The following is a 17,765-nucleotide window of genomic DNA, read 5'->3' as shown; positions in this document are numbered from 1 at the left end:
TCATGATATTTGTTAAAAAGAAGAAAAAGAGCCGAAACTCAGGGTAACACGGCGCTGGAACGTTGCCGCTCAAATGTCCATAAGGCTGCAAAATACAACTACTGCTGAGTGAGAGCGGGTATTGACCTGAGAAGCGCACAGGTCGAATAGAAAGAAAAGCTGAAATCTGTGCAAGCAACACTTTTCTGTGAAAAAAATAATTAAATTACCCTTACAGTATAAAAAATTTAGCTTTCTACGCGTTCCTATTCGCACGCTTTCGTCTCTGCCTCCTACCGACGGCTTCTGCACATTAAAGGAAATAGGACCTTGCATCAAAGTGAAGGCAAAGTAACTATGTCAACTGATGTGCTTTATGGCGATGGTAGCTTGCTGTGTGTGAAAACAGATCGAAAAGAAATAATTATGCACTCTTAACATTCAGTGATCTTGCTTCACAACACGGCGACAATATTTTGAGCTCCGACAAGGGGTCATCATGACATCCGTAATAATCGCATTCCGTATACCAACAGCCAGGATATCAAAGGCCATGCTTTTGCCGTGCATCGGGCGTCTGAAAACTGCTGGCGTCATAGCCGCCACGCTTCGGACATGTATTTGACTATAAAAAATAGTACTACAATGTGCTTCACCGCTGGGCGCCAGGGAGCAATGTTTTGTCTTTGAAAGCAGCAAGTGCTAAAGGATGCTTTTGCGCAAAATAGAATATCCACATAATTTACCCAATATGATTTTATTTTTCTATGTATATTACATTTCGAGAAAAAAGTCGGTTTTCAGAGCAATAATTGTTTCGAAAGATAAAACTATACAGCCCCTAATGCCCAACAAAATTGAGCCGGCTGCCTTCTCAGTTTTTTTTTTTTTTTTTGCAACCTCGGCCATGAGGTGCATTCCTCCCTCTAAGTTCAGTTCCCAGAAAGGGGTGCGTACACAAAGGCCGGCCACAGCTTTCACCAAGAGGCGAGGAATGTCTAGGTGTGAGTCAACCATCGCAAGGTAGCGGGGGAGGGGGGGGGGGCATGTTTCGGCTTAAAGAGGGTCTTTAGTTCCGCGGCGGTCAAGGCGAAGCAGGTGGATGGAAAGAATGTCACATGCCTCCCCGCGCATGCGCACAAATTTGACAGTTGGCCGAGTCGAGGCAAAGAAGGAGACCTTCGCAATCGCCATTAGTTCCTTTGCGACGCCAGCATGGTACGGTCGCAGCGATGTAGGTGTTTCGTGGCGTATTGTAGCAGCAATCTAGCCGTTTTTGCTGCTATTTATGCTTATGCTGTGTTGTAGCTAATTCATCGATGCAAGCCAACCAGCAAGGTGTTTGCGAAGCCCACGGTGCTTTCTTCGTTCCGTGATGTGAGCGTTTCTGGAACTTCTCTGCCAGCTGCGATGCAGTGTCGTGTGAAGTGATTTAATATTGGCACTGTCCGTGTTTTAAACTGCACAAATAGCGAACAGCTGTTCCTCAAGACTGCTATGCGCCGAAGTTTTCTCTATCTCCAAATTATAATAAAAGGTATGTTCTTTTCCATAATTTTTCATAAACATATTATTTTGATGTTATTTTATTTCAGTTTCTAATGCCGCATTTTGGCAGTTTATTATAGCGCGAACTGTAACGACGTGAAATGTTTTAAGAACAATTTTCTTACCTTTTTCAGCTGCCCCGCGTCATGGGGTTCGCTTGAAGTTGCTATAAACACGAAGCGTACAAATACTTCGTTTTCACAGCGTTCGCAATGACCTAAGGTCTGGTAAATATTGTCTGATCATGAACTCATTCTTTGCTCTTTCCTACTCTGGCTGCACAGGATGAGAAACAGTAAAATATTGAGCGTATAGCTTCACGGTTCACAATTACATATTTTTCAGCGAACCGGTTCACAATGACATAGGTTGCACTGGATAGACAAGTGCGAATGTGAAAGAAAGTCATTCGCACCTGTTTAACCACTGCAACCTATGTCATTCTGAACCGGTATCTTTTGACACTGATATTTTGTTTTCGAGTAAAAATAAACGAACACGTCAAATTACAGAAGCGTTCCGTATAATAAGGCTTGCTTAAAAATGCATCAGTCAGCCATTGCTTGCTATCACTGACAAAGCATTTGTATTCTTGTATACTGCTTGAAGCTCTGTAATCTGCTTATATAAAAATGGATGACACGTTTTGCACATGCTCGGTGCAGCTAGCTGGCGCTGTTACTTTCATTCCTTCCAAAAATAACCAGCTTTGAGTAAGCGCTCGCGTGACCACCTTCTCTGCGTCCGTGTCTATTGTGCGTGCTACAAATTTCACCATGAATAAACCATTTCATTAACTTTTTTGTGAGCAACTCATTTATGCAGTTAATTGGTAGAGAAACCCATTTAGTACACTTTCCTAATTTTAATAACACGCAGTAAATACAACGCAGCAAAGGATATGCATTGAATAATGTGCCCCATCCTTGCCATCTCCTCTGCAAGTAAACAGCGATGACGGTTACAATTTTACCATTCATGTGAACCTTAAAAAGCTGTTCTATGTATGTGATATGCTAACCTGAACATGGTGTTAACACTGACCATCTTGTTTCTGTGCAGGGTTGGTTCATTCTGCAAGCATTCTGAGACATCAGCTTGCATAATCGATGCTTGCTAGAGATTAGGCGACAGCTGCCATGCCGTAACCAACTAAGTCATTATTCATTTATTTTTTCTTTTAATTTCTCTACTACTTCTCTCACAATTCTGTGTAAATATTTTTGTGTGAATAAACTTCTTTCAGTGAAAACTTGCATTTGTTTTCCATTTACATGCACCTTCTAGGGTGCATACTGCCTTTTACCAACATGTTCCCACATACTGACAAATGTTTACATTATGCTACTATGTCGTATGTGGGACAAATGTTACTAGGGGAATAGTAAGACGTCAATAGCAAGTACATAAGCACATGTGAGTAAAATATTGCCAGAGTGTTACTAAAGAGCCTAAAGACTTGTGTTGGTTGACGGTTAGTACAATGTTTACAGACCATCTATGAACATGCTTCAGTTGAAGTACGGTAGCCAATTCTTGATAGGATCCAATTCTTGATAGGATGTTACTAGGGTGTATAAAGACAAATGTTAATAGGTGATTGGTAGGAAGTTGGCAGAACGTTTACAAACATTGTTCAATTGGAAGAATGTTAATATGGCGTATAAAGAAAGCTTGTTAATAGGGGATTGGTAGGAAGTCAACAGAAAATATATGAACATTTTTCTTTTGAAAGAATGTTAATACGGTGTATAAAGAAAGCTTGTTAATAGAGGGTTGGTAGGAAGTTAACAGAAAATATATGAACATTTCTCTTTTGAAAGAATGTTACTAGGGTGTATAAAGACAAATGTTCATAGGAAATTGGTAGGAAGTTTAAAGACATCCTATGAACATGTTTCTATTGAAAGTTGGTGGCCAATTGTTTCTAGGGTGTTACTAGAGCGTTGTTAGGATGTATTTCAATTGACTGTTGGTAGGTTCTAGTAACAAAAGTCTATAGACTGTCTAAAAAATGTTGCTAGAAATTTTTATAAGGGATTGCTTGAGGTTGTGGATTTGATCCCAATCGCGGCAACGGCACTTCGACGGGGGCCAAATAGAAAACGCACGTTCACTTATAATGTGGAACACGTTAAAGAACATCATGGCGTCAAAATTAATCCGGAGTGGTGGCACTCCGGCTTGCCTCGTAATCCATGTGTTCTTTTGGAATGTAAAGCCCCATAATCTAAGTTTTACACTTCTGCCACAATACGATGTGCCATGTGAGGAAATGACAACGCTCAACGCTCTCAAAAGTTATAAAATATGGCGCACAATAACGCCTCAAGCAAAGACCTCTCCGTGTGTTATCTGTGTACTACGCCGACAAACAGCTGTGGAGCGTGCAAGGTAATGTTTAATATCAACTCACCACTCTCGTGTTAGCCTAAACGTTGAAGAAATTAAGCTTTAGACGTAAGCATCAGCGCTAATTATCATCAATCAAAGCATCCGGCCCGGAAAGTTTCGCCTACATCGATTCCCACAATGCGTGGATCTGCATAATTTTAACAGCTGGGAAAGAAGAAATTAAATTGCTCATACCAGCAACACCTAGATTTGGTTTGGTTTGGTGCGCACGGATATGGATCAACTCACTACGGGGGATCGGCCATGAATCGGCAAGCAGTAAGTAAGCAGGGAAGAACACTGAAATAGAATTTTGTGATTTAGAAGTGATATTAAATGAACACTAATTGTTATTATCAATTTTCAGGCTGTATTCCTTTAAAATTGGAAGTTAATATTTTTGTGTTCATATTGAGGAAAGCAAAACAATGAAATTAACATGGCCGTCGCTACGTATCACTTAAAAATTAAATATGGCGTCAAATGCGTTCCCGTTGCAGTGTCCTATTGCCGACGCCCCATAGACAGTGTCACAGGGAGCGTAATGCACAATCCAAGTTGGCGCAGGGGACATTCTAGAAGTCATTTTCTCTGCCAGTACTCACCTACGGGGCAGAAACCTGGAGGCTTACTAAAAGGGTTCTACTCGAATTGAGGACGACACAACGAGCTATGGAAAGAAGAATGATAGGTGTAACGTTAAGGGATAAGAAAAGAGCAGATTGGGTGAGGGAACAAACGCGAGTTAATGACATCTTAGTTGAAATCAAGAAAAAGAAATGGGCATGGGCAGGACATGTAATGAGGAGGGAAGATAACCGATGGTCATTAAGGGTTACGGACTGGATCCCAAGGGAAGGGAAGCGTAGCAGGGGGCGGCAGAAAGTTAGGTGGGCGGATGAGATTAAGAAGTTTGCAGGGACGGCATGGCCACAATTAGTACATGACCGGGGTTGTTGGAGACGTATGGGAGAGGCCTTTGCCCTGCAGTGGGCGTAACCAGGCTGATGATGATGATGATGATGATTTTCTCTGCACGTCGAGCCTACGACGCTCTATAAAGAAATATACTCCAGGGCCGTTGAGCTAGACCGTCTAACATTCTAAATTGCAAATACAGCGCAAAAAATACACATACACACAAAGAAGACACGAAAGACGCGGACTCGCACTTACAAAGGCGCTTGTCCGCGTCTTCATAAGCAATTTGAATGTAACCGTTTTTATAGCATTAAAATGTACATCCGCTTAGGAAATTACGAATACATGCAATTATATACTGTGGGAGATCCGCACTTTCAAGTCTGTCGATCCAGATGGTGCGCTCGACACTCTCATACGCCTTCGCAATGTGTAATGTCACTAAGGCGGCGTACTGGTTGTTGCGGCGAGCGAGTTTAATTCCACTCTCCAAGTCAACATGGGCAAACCAAGGCCTGAATCCTATTTGAGAGTCACTTAATATTTGGTTGTCACACATCCACCTGTCGACATGACCATGCAATGCACTCTCGATTAACTTTACAAGACTTGAAGTCAGAAAAATAGGTCTAATGTTATAGATTGTGTACCCATCGCCCTGCTTTTTAAGTAGCGGAATTACTTTGGCAACTTTCCAATCTGGATAAATCCATGCATTCTGAAATGAAAAAAATTATAAAGTTATGCAAATCCTGTGGAGACAATTAGAATATTCTTTTTATCTTTGCTGTAGATTACATAATGTGAACTGGAAAAAGTCAGGTCTAGCACCCAACGCGATTTACCGGATACATAATTTGGGGTTCTTGCATTCACACAATCAAGGTCATTTGTTGAAATCCAATCTGCACTAGTTTGCCACAAGAATCGGACCGATAGCCCCATGATACATGGTGAGACTTGAAATCACCAGCTGCGATTTTATTCTTTCTACATGATGCAACCGCGGAATCAAAATAACCTGTATTTATGACTCCTGTAGAAAAATACACATTTACTATTGAAAATGGGGCCTAACGAGGCAGCATCACGTCCAATGCTAGCGCCTCACCTTCTGCAGAGAATGACTGGTGACTAATGTTAACTCTGTGACAAATTTTCGATAAGATGAAAAATGCTAAACCCCCTCTACGAGTAGGGAGATGTAGACGAAAGCTACGATAATTCTATAAACGATATCTCCTTTGTGTAGATAACCATGTTTCTTGCAAAATAATCAAATCAGGAGAAAGCCCTTCACAAAGATGTCACAAATCAGTGACTGCAGCGAAAATGGAACGACAGTTCCACTGCAGCACTGTTAAGGTCCCTATCTTGACGATATTCCGGCAGTATTAACTGCCGTCTGTAAAATGTAATCTTTTAGGAAGTCATCCTTTGATAGGTTGTCATTTTAACTGTTTTTAGCCTTTAGTTTATGAAGGATAGTAGTTCTAGGAGAGTAAGAGAAGCGCGACGTTTGCACGTTCGAGAGTCCAGTTCCATGTTCTCAATGTTTTCTCAACGGGACCCTGGCATTCGACTGCGATGCGGAAGGTTCTGCGTCGCCAGCTCTGCGGCGCGAGGCCTTTTTTATCTATATCATGTTATCATATCATATTATCATATTATATTATTTGATCATATCATATAATATATAAATAATATTACATATAATACATAATAATACGTAATACATATTATCATATCATATTATCATGAAAAGGTGTAATCTCAGAAACAACACTTGGTCTCGCAGCGACCTGCGAAATGTTGTGACATTTGAGCAATGGAAACTCTCCCAATGGTCTCAGAAAGGGTTAAAAAAAGACAATCAAGGGCTTTTGCCATAGCTTTCTCCACAGCAGCCGCTACAACATCACCAAGAGATGCATCCACAGCTTTTGAGTGACGTACAACAGCTTCATCGTACCCGCATGACTGCTCTAATACAATAGCCCGAGCCTTACGACGCGAACATCGCTTCCATTCTGTAACTTGTAGAATTTGAAGCTCTTGGTGTCTCGCAGGGCATTTCGAACAGTCCGCAGGGTGGGACACTTCGCACAGGCAGCATCGCTCGTTCAGAGAGGGACACGTCATCGCGTTGTGGCCTTTTAAGCAAAAGCGGCACCGAAGCTCTGGTCTACGTCCCTTAATTCTACGGCCACATCGCCTACACTGAACGCATTGCAGTGGGCGGGGAGTACGCCTTGACCTCTGGGGAAATAACTGTGCCTGCGAAAGTGACAATGACCGACTCCGTGGGGTCTCCTTGAATCTCAGACGTTCGTGAACATCGGTAGACGCATATGGCACCTGCCGTGGAAAACATCTGCAGCACCTCGGTAGCCCCTTGAAGCGACCTAGATGAGCAGGAATTAAAGGCTTTACCGGATGATTTGCGAACACTCCCCAATTTAGAAGGTAGGAGACACAGGTCTGATCTGCTGAATAACATAGATTGCCCCCTCTGGAAAATTGTCGGACATCGGTTATGCACTGAAAGTGCGGGGTGGTTTTCCGCAGCTCTTCTTGAACTGTCTTCAGATTCTTCAGGCGGATGAAATCCCCATTGGCCGGAACTAGGGCAACTGGAACGTTGTGAATGCCACTGCGCAAGAAAGCCTCTATAAACGTATCACTAGTGCGAAGGGAAGCCGTCCAGAGGTAACACCGTTGGCCAGGAGAAGAGACATTAGGAACTCACAATGGCATCAACCAGATTATAAGAGGAAGATACTAAACAAAAGTAAAAACAAATCAACCACTTCGTGCACACTTAAGAGGGTGTTTCTTCTCCTTTCAGCATAGTTTTCTACTTATTCTGTTTCTTTGTAAATAAACTGTTAGTGGCGAGTAGCGCCCGTGTTTCTAGTTTCTCTTTTCTCGTCTATGTCTTTTTCGCGCACTTTTCGTTAAGATGAAACCCCACCAACTCGCCCAACTCTCAGATCTGATGAAAGCACCGTTTCTTGGCCAATAACCCGCGGCACGACGCCTGGGAAAAGCGTCCGTAGAACACCAAGCCAAACTGTCGACCGCCTGGTTGACTGAATCAACGCTTCCCAACCTGTTCTAGGTTCGTACTTGTTGCATCCTCCTTGCCTTTCACTTCTATGCTATTTCCCCCCTAAAAAATGAAAGAACTCTTTCTTTTCTCTCTCCTTCTAGATTTCCCCGGCTCAAAGGACGTTAGAAGAAACACGCCGACCTCTTTGGTGCATTTATAAGACAGTTATTAGACAGTTTCAGTTTAGCACGCGCTATATTGTTGTGTACGCTATAATATAGCAGGTCGTCACTGCGCTTGCGCAAAACGCCTAACGACCCATCGTCTATAGCATAAGCACGCTTTTTCTCATGACTTAGCGTTACTGTCTTGGCGTGGTTTACGTAAAACATGGCGGTGGCCCCGGCTACCCGCTTCGAATTGAATTTGACGTTGCTTTTGTAAAACTCATTTCGTTCGTACCAAATGACTGTGCACACGACTTTCGCTTCGTATCAGGCCGCTTCGACGAAAGAGTATTATAGTTAACATTGGGGAGTTTTGGAGATCGCTCCTCCTTTTCAACGAGGAGAAGCCTAAGAAGATGAATGGGTGGATGGATGCTATGAGCGTCCCCTTTGGTACGGGGCGATGGGTTGCCCCACCAAGCTCTTCTTATCGTATTGCCTAGTGTCCTACCTATGTTAAAGAAGAAAAAAAGAAGGAAAGGAAAAAAAACCCAAGATGGATTCCCACAACCAAACTTTCTCAACCCCTACGGTGAAATTAGTTTTTGCACGCCTCCATTGTGTGTCGTTTCCCTGCTTTTTTGCACCAATATTCCAATCGCAGCTTACCAATCTCTACTGTGGACATCTTCACTTTCTCCCTGCTCTCGCAGAACCCAAGGGCTTCAAGGAGGCCAGGGAGGTCTAAATCAGCAGCTGGGCAGATACTTTCACATTCTAATAAAACATGCTCCATCGTTTCCTTAACTTTACCGCAGCAAGTACGCGTTTCTTCTTCCTTCTTATATCTCGCTTTATAAGTGCACGTTCTAAGACATCCTGATCTCGCTTCGAAAAGTAATGAGCTTTCCTTTGAGTTATCGTAAATTGTGTCTTTCCCGAATTCATTTTTAAAGCTAAGCTTTCTTTGCCTTTTCCTTGGACTTTCCCACTGCTGCTGCTGTCGGCACACCCTATCGCGAGCGATTCACAGCGTGTATGTACATCGAAGGAGCGTTGCAGAGACGAGGCACTCGTTTGGACCGCACCGCGTCGAATGTGCACAATGCCCTCTGGGGCTCCCGGGTCATTGGCACATCAGCCTCCTGACAGCTGTAATTATCCTTGACCCCCCCGCAAGCGCTTACATTTCTACCAACGTACAAGTCCAGAGGGAAGCTAGACAGAATGGGAGAGAGGAGGAGGATATGCAGAGAATGCAGACCACCGGACTAAGCCCCTCCTACAGAGCGCGTGACGTCACGCTAGTTGCCCGTCCGAAGAGCGGCCGCTCCTTTCGGTCGCCGCCTGGCGTTTTTTTTTTTTTTTTTGACAGGCTTTGCATTAGAAAGTTGTTGGACGACCCGTATCAGCGCACTTGAGTACAAAAAGTACAAAATAGTTTTCTGCAGCTTCAACGCATGGAGGGCGAATATCTGAGCCTGCTTGTTAACTTTAAGATATGATACTAAACGGGAGTCAGAAATGCGTCTGTACAAATGATCTTATTGGGATACAGAACTAAAACCGATCGATTTCATTCCTTCCTTAGTGTTTTCCTCTTTTTGACTGCAGTCTCCTTTTGCGCAGTGCTTTGAATCATATCACTTTGCAAACTACATAAGTTATTCAAAGCGTCGTTCGTTGCAGCACGCACTACATGTCGCACAAGAGTCTCTGATGTGTGACCATTCTCGCAAGTTTCTAAATTAACATCTCCCAGGAAGGATGTGATAATGGAGGTTGCAATGCCGCTTTGGTTATTGGATGCGAGGAACTGCTTGGCATTTTCTCCCGCGGAGAGTTTTTATACAGCTAGCTTGGTAACTAGCACCACGTGCACAGTGCACGGCTGCGGAAACATTAAAGGGACACTAAAGCGAAACAATAAATCAGTTTAGACTAACAAAGCATTCTTCGAGAACCCTGCAGGCGGTCATTTCAAAATAATATTATTAGATGAGAAAATGAAGGTCGAAGTACCAGTATTTGAATTTCGCGCCGAAACCCTAACATGATAGAATCAGAAGTGTACCGTTATACTGTTATGTTTCTTTATAATGTATTTGGTGCAGAATATTGGTTTCTGGTTGTAACAGCTTTGTGGTGGGATCGTTTTACGGGCCACCATCTTCAACAAGCATTGAACCATTTCACAGTCTTGAACGATCACTGTCGGTATTATCATCGGAAACTATTCTACTTGTGGGCGATTTTAACATCCCCGAAGTTGTACGGCGTGATCGCTATACTGTAGCGACGAGAGCTTCGGCACTTCACTTGGCCTTCATTGAACTAACACGGAACAATGAACTTGCTCAGTTTGTAAATTTCCCAACGCGTTACGGTTCAGCTGAGGACAGTACGTTCCTCTTAAACGCAAAGCGTAATCGTCATCCAAATTTTATCTTAAGAATTGAGTTTAAAGGTACTGAAGGTGCAAACATGTACGAGCGGAGCTTGTTTCTTTGTTGTCGGGTTACGAAGCTCAGACATGGGTAAGCTTATGGCCGAGTGCTATTCTTGGTGTTCGTTCAGTTTCCTGGTTGCGCTATCGTCAACAAATGTATGAAGCTATGGAGTGCGTAGGCTGTGTGCTCTCATACATCGTGCTAAAAACGTTACACGCATTATTGTTGTGCTACTGGGTGTGCGTAGCCTTGTGAATCCATGCTTTTATTAGGCGCTGCAAATCCATTTTACGAGAACAAGCTGTTCATTAACAAGTGTAAATGCATTTGACTGTTATGAGCACCTTTCTATCCTTCGCTGCCTCGGCAGAATGAAGTGGTGCACGAGTTTTTTTACTAATATTGACTTGAAAACTGCGCAAAGGGAGAAGGTGCTCATTGATGCAAACCATTACTATGTGCAATTTTCAAGCTTGCATACGCTTTCTTTACAGATGAAGTACAGGTTCACTGTGATGGTTTCGCTTGACAGCCATCGGCACCAGTTTGTCATAAAGGCGTAGGACCAGTTTCCCTGCATGCAGAAATGTAGGCGTCATGACGAAATTGCGACAATGGTTCAAATGCTCAACTATTCATCATCGCTCATAGCACAGCACTTAATAAACCGGCCTTCAATACGGTAAAATCCATGTTCTATCACCCAACAACAATTTTTAATGTCTCACCTCAAGTAACTCTATGGGCGAAGCGCGCACACCCAGAAAAGGACGACCACATTGCGAGGGCGATCAACGAGGGAAAGCGCTAGAAGCGAGGTGACCAGAAGGAGAGGCCGGGCGAGGAGGAATGTCGCTACCTTTAGTTTTCAAGAAGCCTAGTTTATCCGCAGATCCCTTAGTCTCTAGACTTTTGCACTAGACTGTACGTAGGCGCACTTGCTGATATACGTCCCTCCCTCTCCCTCCGTCCTTGAGCGCGGCCCATACGAAAAAGGCAAAGACATATTGCATGCGCTGTGCTTGTCAGCTCAAAATGATCATACCTGGTAAGGGCCTTTTACGCTATAGCGATCACATTTCCGACAGTCAGACGGTAGTTGACTTCAGCAGGAGGGTAGATTGCGTGCATCTGGGGTTTTCTTCAATTAACCTACACGCCTCTCCTGGTATGTCCCAATCCCCACGAATTATAAGCGTGCTGTTTGAATCTCCTCCGATGATGCCGTGAAAAGACAACGCTTCCCAGCGGTTTGCATGAGTAATTCCAATGCCAAAACACTTCATGCACGTGAATATTCAAGGATATCACCGGCCAACCACAACATGCGTGCAATCATCACTCGAGGGAAGCGTAGTGCAAGAGAACATACATCTTTATAAAAGTATAGCACTAGCAGCTTACAAGACAGCATCCTATAGAAGAGGTCCAGCAATCGTGCCTGGAGGCGCCGCTTCGTCGCGTCTTCTGTTCTGGCGGACTCTGCATCAGAGCGTGCAAGGACACAGAATGCTGCTGCTCGCTGTTCACCGGGACGTCGTCCCTTCAGCGGAGGTTGCACGTCTCGCAGTTGAAGCGGCACTCGTCGTAGTGACCTTCCAGACGACTCAGCTCGGACCTGAAGGGGCAGCCGAGCCGCGCGTGGACGCAGTACACCTGCAGGTGCCGCAGGTACTCCAGGGTGTTGTTGTGCAGCTCGAGGTCGCGATCGCGGAAAGGGAGCCCGTCGTGAGGGCACACGCCGCCGAGGGGTAAACCGCTGAACACGTCGTTCCTGGTCCTCAGGAGCTCAGCAAACAAATCCGCGCATCGGCACAAGCCGCACATTGCGTGGCCGCAGGGAAGCTCCAGGACCTTGGCAGAAATCCTGCCGCAGCGGGCGCAGACCATAGAAATCGGTAGCGGCTCCACAAACGTGATGTCCCGCCTTTCTACCAAGGAACTGTCGAAACCGGCGAGGGTGTAGGTAGTCGGGCGGCTTTGCTGGGAAGCCTGGAAACGGAGCCCCGCAAGCCGAGCAGCGTTTCTTTCGTCATTTGAGTGCATCGAAAGATTAGCGAAGGCGCCGCACACCCCCGACTCCGAAGTCGTCTGATCTTCCTCCCTTGCGGTGACGACGCCTTCGCGGGGGCTGCCGAAATTCGAGTTGGCCATGGCGAGGTCAAAGGACGACCGACTAGCGCACGGGTGTCACACACTCCTTTCCGCCGACCTGCCGCTGGTTTTCTCCGTGATAGGCGATGGTGGCAGCGTCGTCCCGTGCAGCTCGCGTGGTCGCAGCCTATTGCTCTGGTTGTCGCAGCAATTCTGGCTTGCAAGGACAGTTCGTGTCGGAAAGGAGAAACGGGTGGCGGAAATTCTTAAAAGCTAGATAAAGCACGGCCACAGATAACGGGAACGAAGTCGGGACAGGGCCGAGGGGGGAGAACGACCGTCAAAACGCGGCCGCTGAAAGGAGGCGATTGGATTCCCGGTTTTTCCACGGGGTTGGCTTGGCTGGCGAAAGCTAGGATGAAGGCAGAATACGATGCAGGTGTGGCGGGAAACATGGTGCAGAAACTGCAGCGGTTCCCTTACTACTAACGTGCGAGGCCAGAGGGGATGCAGGCGGAACTGTAGAGAACAGAACAATAGGAGAAGAAGGGGAGGGAGGAAAAGGGGCAGTTCCCATATAAGGGGTGGGGTGCTAACGTGAGGAGGCAAGGAAACCCTGCTACTATACGACAGTGGCTGCGGGGAAACAGGATAAGCTTAAGCTCAAGGTACGGTACAGTACGTTGCTGCTATTTCTGAAAAGTAAACGCCATGCAAATATGTCTAGCGGTCAAATTACGCAGGGCGTTCAAAAACAGAGCCGCATTAAGGCCGCCCCACATTCAGCGTTTCTACCGGCGTTTTTTGGCGTTGCATCTCCAGGCGTGGTCGCATGAACGACGCCAGAGAGGGCGTCCAGCCCCACGAGTGGAACGCGGACCAGCGCCAGTGCAGCGTCGCACAATGTGACCAGATTTATTTTACCGGAAACCTCCTAAGCTAATTGTGTAATGTCAATGAAAAGAGCTGTCATAAGTATTCTTCAATGCAGTATTTATGCCTTTTGCATAGTTTTGCACTAAATAAAATATTCAGGGCAGTGTAGAAAAACGGCCGTGGCTTAGCTTGGTTTACCCGCCGTGGTTGCTCAGTGGCTATGGTGTTGGGCTGCTGAGCACGAGGTCGCGGGATCGAATCCCGGCCACGGCGGCCGCATTTCGATGGGGGCGAAATGCGAAAACACCCGTGTGCTTAGATTTAGGTGCACGTTAAAGAACCCCAGGTGGTCAAAATTTCCGGAGTCCTCCACTACGGCGTGCCTCATAATCAGAAAGTGGTTTTGGCACGTAAAACCCCAAATATATATATATATATATATATATATATATATATATAGCTTGGTTAAGCGATTGCGAATAGTGACCGTAGCGCCCCTGGTTAGAGGAGCGGGAGTTAGGCCGCCGTTGGTGGCTGCCGCCTCGCCTCGCGACGGCGTGAGATGGGGCCCCGTTTTTACACAGCTGGTGTGAAGTCACTCTAGGTCACGTGGTATGACGTCACGCAGCGAGGTCACGCTAAAAGTCAATGGTGCCTACCACAGCCTCGCCACGGAACGGGCTGAAGTGCGACCTGAAGTAGTATTGCTTCGCAATAAAATTACACAAGGCTAAGCTTCAGAAAACTGGCAGCAATATCGGCGCGAACATTACGAGCGGTCGGCGGTCGGCGTGCGTAGCTGAGCATAGAGGGTTCTTTATTCTATGATAGAGGGGGAAGTAGGTGCCTTTTATTTCTAGACGCCATACGCCACATCATGGAAAGAAGGCAGCAGCTTTTGCTGCTAAAAAAGAAGCTCCTGCTTCTCATTATTTTGAGACGGCAAGAGCGACGACGCCGGCGCTGGCGGGTGCGACCCGTGTTCATGCACCGAAAGGAATAAGGGCTTTATTACACGGCGGTGAGTCCCATTTGCTGTTTTTCTTCCTGTAATAATTGTCCTAAAACGTGCTACTACCGTGTCTCGAGTATTGGTAGACCTTCCAACGACTCTATGGTTGTGCCAACTCCTGCGCACTTGTAAATACTGTTTGAGGGCGATTCGTCGGGCTCAATTGATCTTGTTTATGGCCCAGCTTTCGACACAAGAGTGTTCGAGTGAAATAGCTATATGAAGTGGCAAATGTATATTGTACAGAAGCGCATTGTTCGCGATGCCAAGTGCGGAAATGGGCCGCTTGTTGTAGGTTAAGTAATTCTTTTTTTGGCTTTCTCCAAGATTGGTGCATTCGTGTTCGCGACTTTGCATATTTACTGTCACTGAGTGCCGCTAAAAGCATGTGCCTGTTTGTGTACGCGCCTTTTAAAACAAAAAAAAATTCTGTGCTCGGTTTCTCATTATTTCGCAGGACATATTTGTGGATCTATATCTTCGCACTCAATCTTATACCAGTGCATGTTGCCCTGCAAAGTGGCGCCAGTCAGCAAACCACCGTTGTGTGTAATAAACACTATATCACAACATAATGATTCTGCATTTAATATAGCCTCGAAAGCATTTGTAAAACACAGGCTTCCTATTGGAACAAGGCTTAACGCTGAACAACTTACTTGATTTTGTCAATTTGGGTTACTCCATTCTTAAAAACTGTGCAAGTAGTTGCTCTGGTTTTTGTAGCACTGAATAGTGACCAAGGCGGTAGTGTTCTATGTTTTCAAAGACGAAGCAACTACACAGTTGTACATAAAACATGTAAGTATAACGTCGGCTCATAGGTATTTTTAAAGTGCAGAGATATCTTATCTCTTTCATTAGAGAGAAATCGATCAACTTGATTGACAGTCTTTCAAAACGCTGTTAAACATTCCCATTAGAAATGTTCCATGAGCAATGTCATGCAACGCATGAAGTGATGACTGCGCTTTAACTATTGATCAGATTTGACAGCGTTCAGTAGACTGAGGAGTCAGAAAAAAAAAACTTCGACAGGGGGCATCGTCAAAACTAGCCTTTTACTGCTCCTAGCACTCCCACAAACAACCAACACCAAATTGGCGCTTTAATCGGCTATGCAACATAATTTTTAAATTACAGCAGCAGGGAATACACACAAGCTTCTGTCAGGCTGTCTAATTTTGCGGAGCAGATGTTTACGCAACTTTTAACAATGTAACAAACAGTACATGCTGAGGAGTGCATTGTTTTGATTATTGTGTTAGCCTAATATGAAGTGCTATTTTATTTTTGCGCCTGAGGACTGCTTTTAACCATCAACATTTCAAAAGCATATGATAAACTTAGTATGAGCAATCCTTCCCATTGTGTCAAGTATTTCGTCGCACAAGAGCGCCGAGTCCATTTCAGATCTACCTTTGGCAGCTTCACTAGCCGTGTAATTGCTTACTTTCAGAAAATTAGCCATGCAGATGCCCTAATTTATTACTGTACAATACTGTGCAACCTCGTACATAACTGTAGAGTGCAGTACTATTGCTGTACAAAGAATGTGAAGGCTCCAGCACTAGTTCTTGGGGCATGATTAGACCAAGTTGTGCACAAAAAAGCTGATTGAACACAATAATCAAATACGAGGAGGCTTGTGCAAGCTCCCAAATCTGCGAACCATTGCTTCGAGAGACTACGCAACTGCTCCCTGCACCAGAGGTGCTTACCCCTTTTCATACCTGCAAAGAGACAGCTTTCCCGCAAAACATGTACTTCGTTCACTATGGCTGATATTCGCGCCACCTAATACGACTTTTTTTCCCCCATGGTTTAACTTGCAAAAGTGGAGAACTAGGAGCAAGGCACATATTTTGTGCATTTCAGATTCTTCAGATTTTTACTTTCTGTGCATATACTGAAAATATCAATTTATTACTTGCATTCACGCTTAATGAGGTGCTTCTTTGAAGTTTTACATAACAATTGTCAAAAAGTATCTGAGCAAATATTTCTGCTTTACTACCATTCAAAGCATGAATGATCAGCATAAAATTTAATTTGTGACACTGTACGTTGCAAGTATAATATGTTTTGAAATAAAACTTCACAACACAGAAGCACCAGAATTGAGCACATTTCTAGCAAAACAGTTAGTTGCGCATGTTTTACATTGCCTGCTTTGCTTCTCTTATATTTAACCTACCCCATTCCTGGGCGACAGGGTATGTGCCTCACTTATCTTTTCGTAACCTCTCCCAACCATTCTTCCCTCAACAAACATCAAGCATTGTCTTTGTCCTCATTACATCTTTGTGTCAACAACTCGCATTGGGCATGTGCATGAACTACTTCTGGAAGTTTTCCATAGCTTGTAAACTTTCATTAATCACCATTGCATTAATCACCATATATTTTTTACTTACAGATGCGTCGGATGAGAGAGGGGGACCATTAATTTTTTTTAAGTTCTATAGAATGACTCCAGAAATTTTCGACACATTACTTTCATTTGTGGTTGAGGACCTCAAACGCAAGTATGTTGTGAGGGAGCCCCTTGGAACCTGGTGAACGGCTTGGAATAACCTTAATGTTGGTATAAGTTCAGTTTATTTGTATTTAATTTGGAACACTAGAATAATCAGTTGAAAGCTGGTGATATGACGTTTAAGTCGGTTTTACAAGTACATTTTGCTGTAGGTAAAGAGCCAAGCTACGTGTGTAGTTTGCACTGCTCTGGTAATTTGAGTGGCTCTATCACTGCCTATAAATAACCTACTGGTACAACTTGATTTCCTGTACAACAAGCCAAGGTGTTGCAAAAATCATTACAATCTTTCAGTAAGCTGTCAGATTTGCATTTGTTGATTGGTGGTTAACTAATGTCTGTGTACTATACCTTCCTATTTATGCAACAGCAATTATTGCAATGAAACATGTGCTTAGTATCTTATTCAAGATTATGAGTAGTAAACAGGAACTCCCAAGCTGTCGGAGCATCTGTGTAACGAGTACTTCATGCCTGACATCATTACTGTCACATAATGATAATAGTATTGCTAATAAACCTGTAGATAACCATGCATACATTTACTGGCCTTCCATCTTTTGTTTCTGCTACCTTGCATCTGGCCAGGAAATTAAGGACGTGGCACTGGCTTATAGAGTGGGCATAGAGACGGCTACGCTATGCATCCATTTATGCTGTCGAAGCATTTGGGCGCGACTAAAAGATCACTTCATGAAGGTAGGGAGCACATAATAACATTAAATGATTTTGA

General features: G+C 44.4%; 1 long non-coding RNA gene across 2 annotated transcripts; it reads left to right on the top strand.

The window, feature by feature from the left end:
- The first annotated feature begins 1,179 nt into the window (after window positions 1-1,179).
- LOC142558035 (uncharacterized) lies at window positions 1,180-2,717 on the top strand. Of its 2 annotated transcripts, none has more exons than XR_012822931.1 (3): window positions 1,180-1,516; window positions 1,662-1,749; window positions 2,590-2,717. It is a non-coding gene; the product is annotated as an uncharacterized LOC142558035 (long non-coding RNA). The 2 variants fall into 2 exon arrangements; XR_012822930.1 differs by having other exon boundaries at window positions 1,662-1,754; window positions 2,590-2,670.
- Window positions 2,718-17,765: the final 15,048 nt, after the last annotated feature.

Source organism: Dermacentor variabilis, chromosome 9, assembly GCF_050947875.1.
Source record: "Dermacentor variabilis isolate Ectoservices chromosome 9, ASM5094787v1, whole genome shotgun sequence".
In the NCBI taxonomy this organism is placed as follows: Eukaryota; Metazoa; Arthropoda; class Arachnida; order Ixodida; family Ixodidae; genus Dermacentor; species Dermacentor variabilis.
Note: the sequence above shows the minus strand (reverse complement) of the source record. Positions and strands in the feature narration are given on the sequence as shown.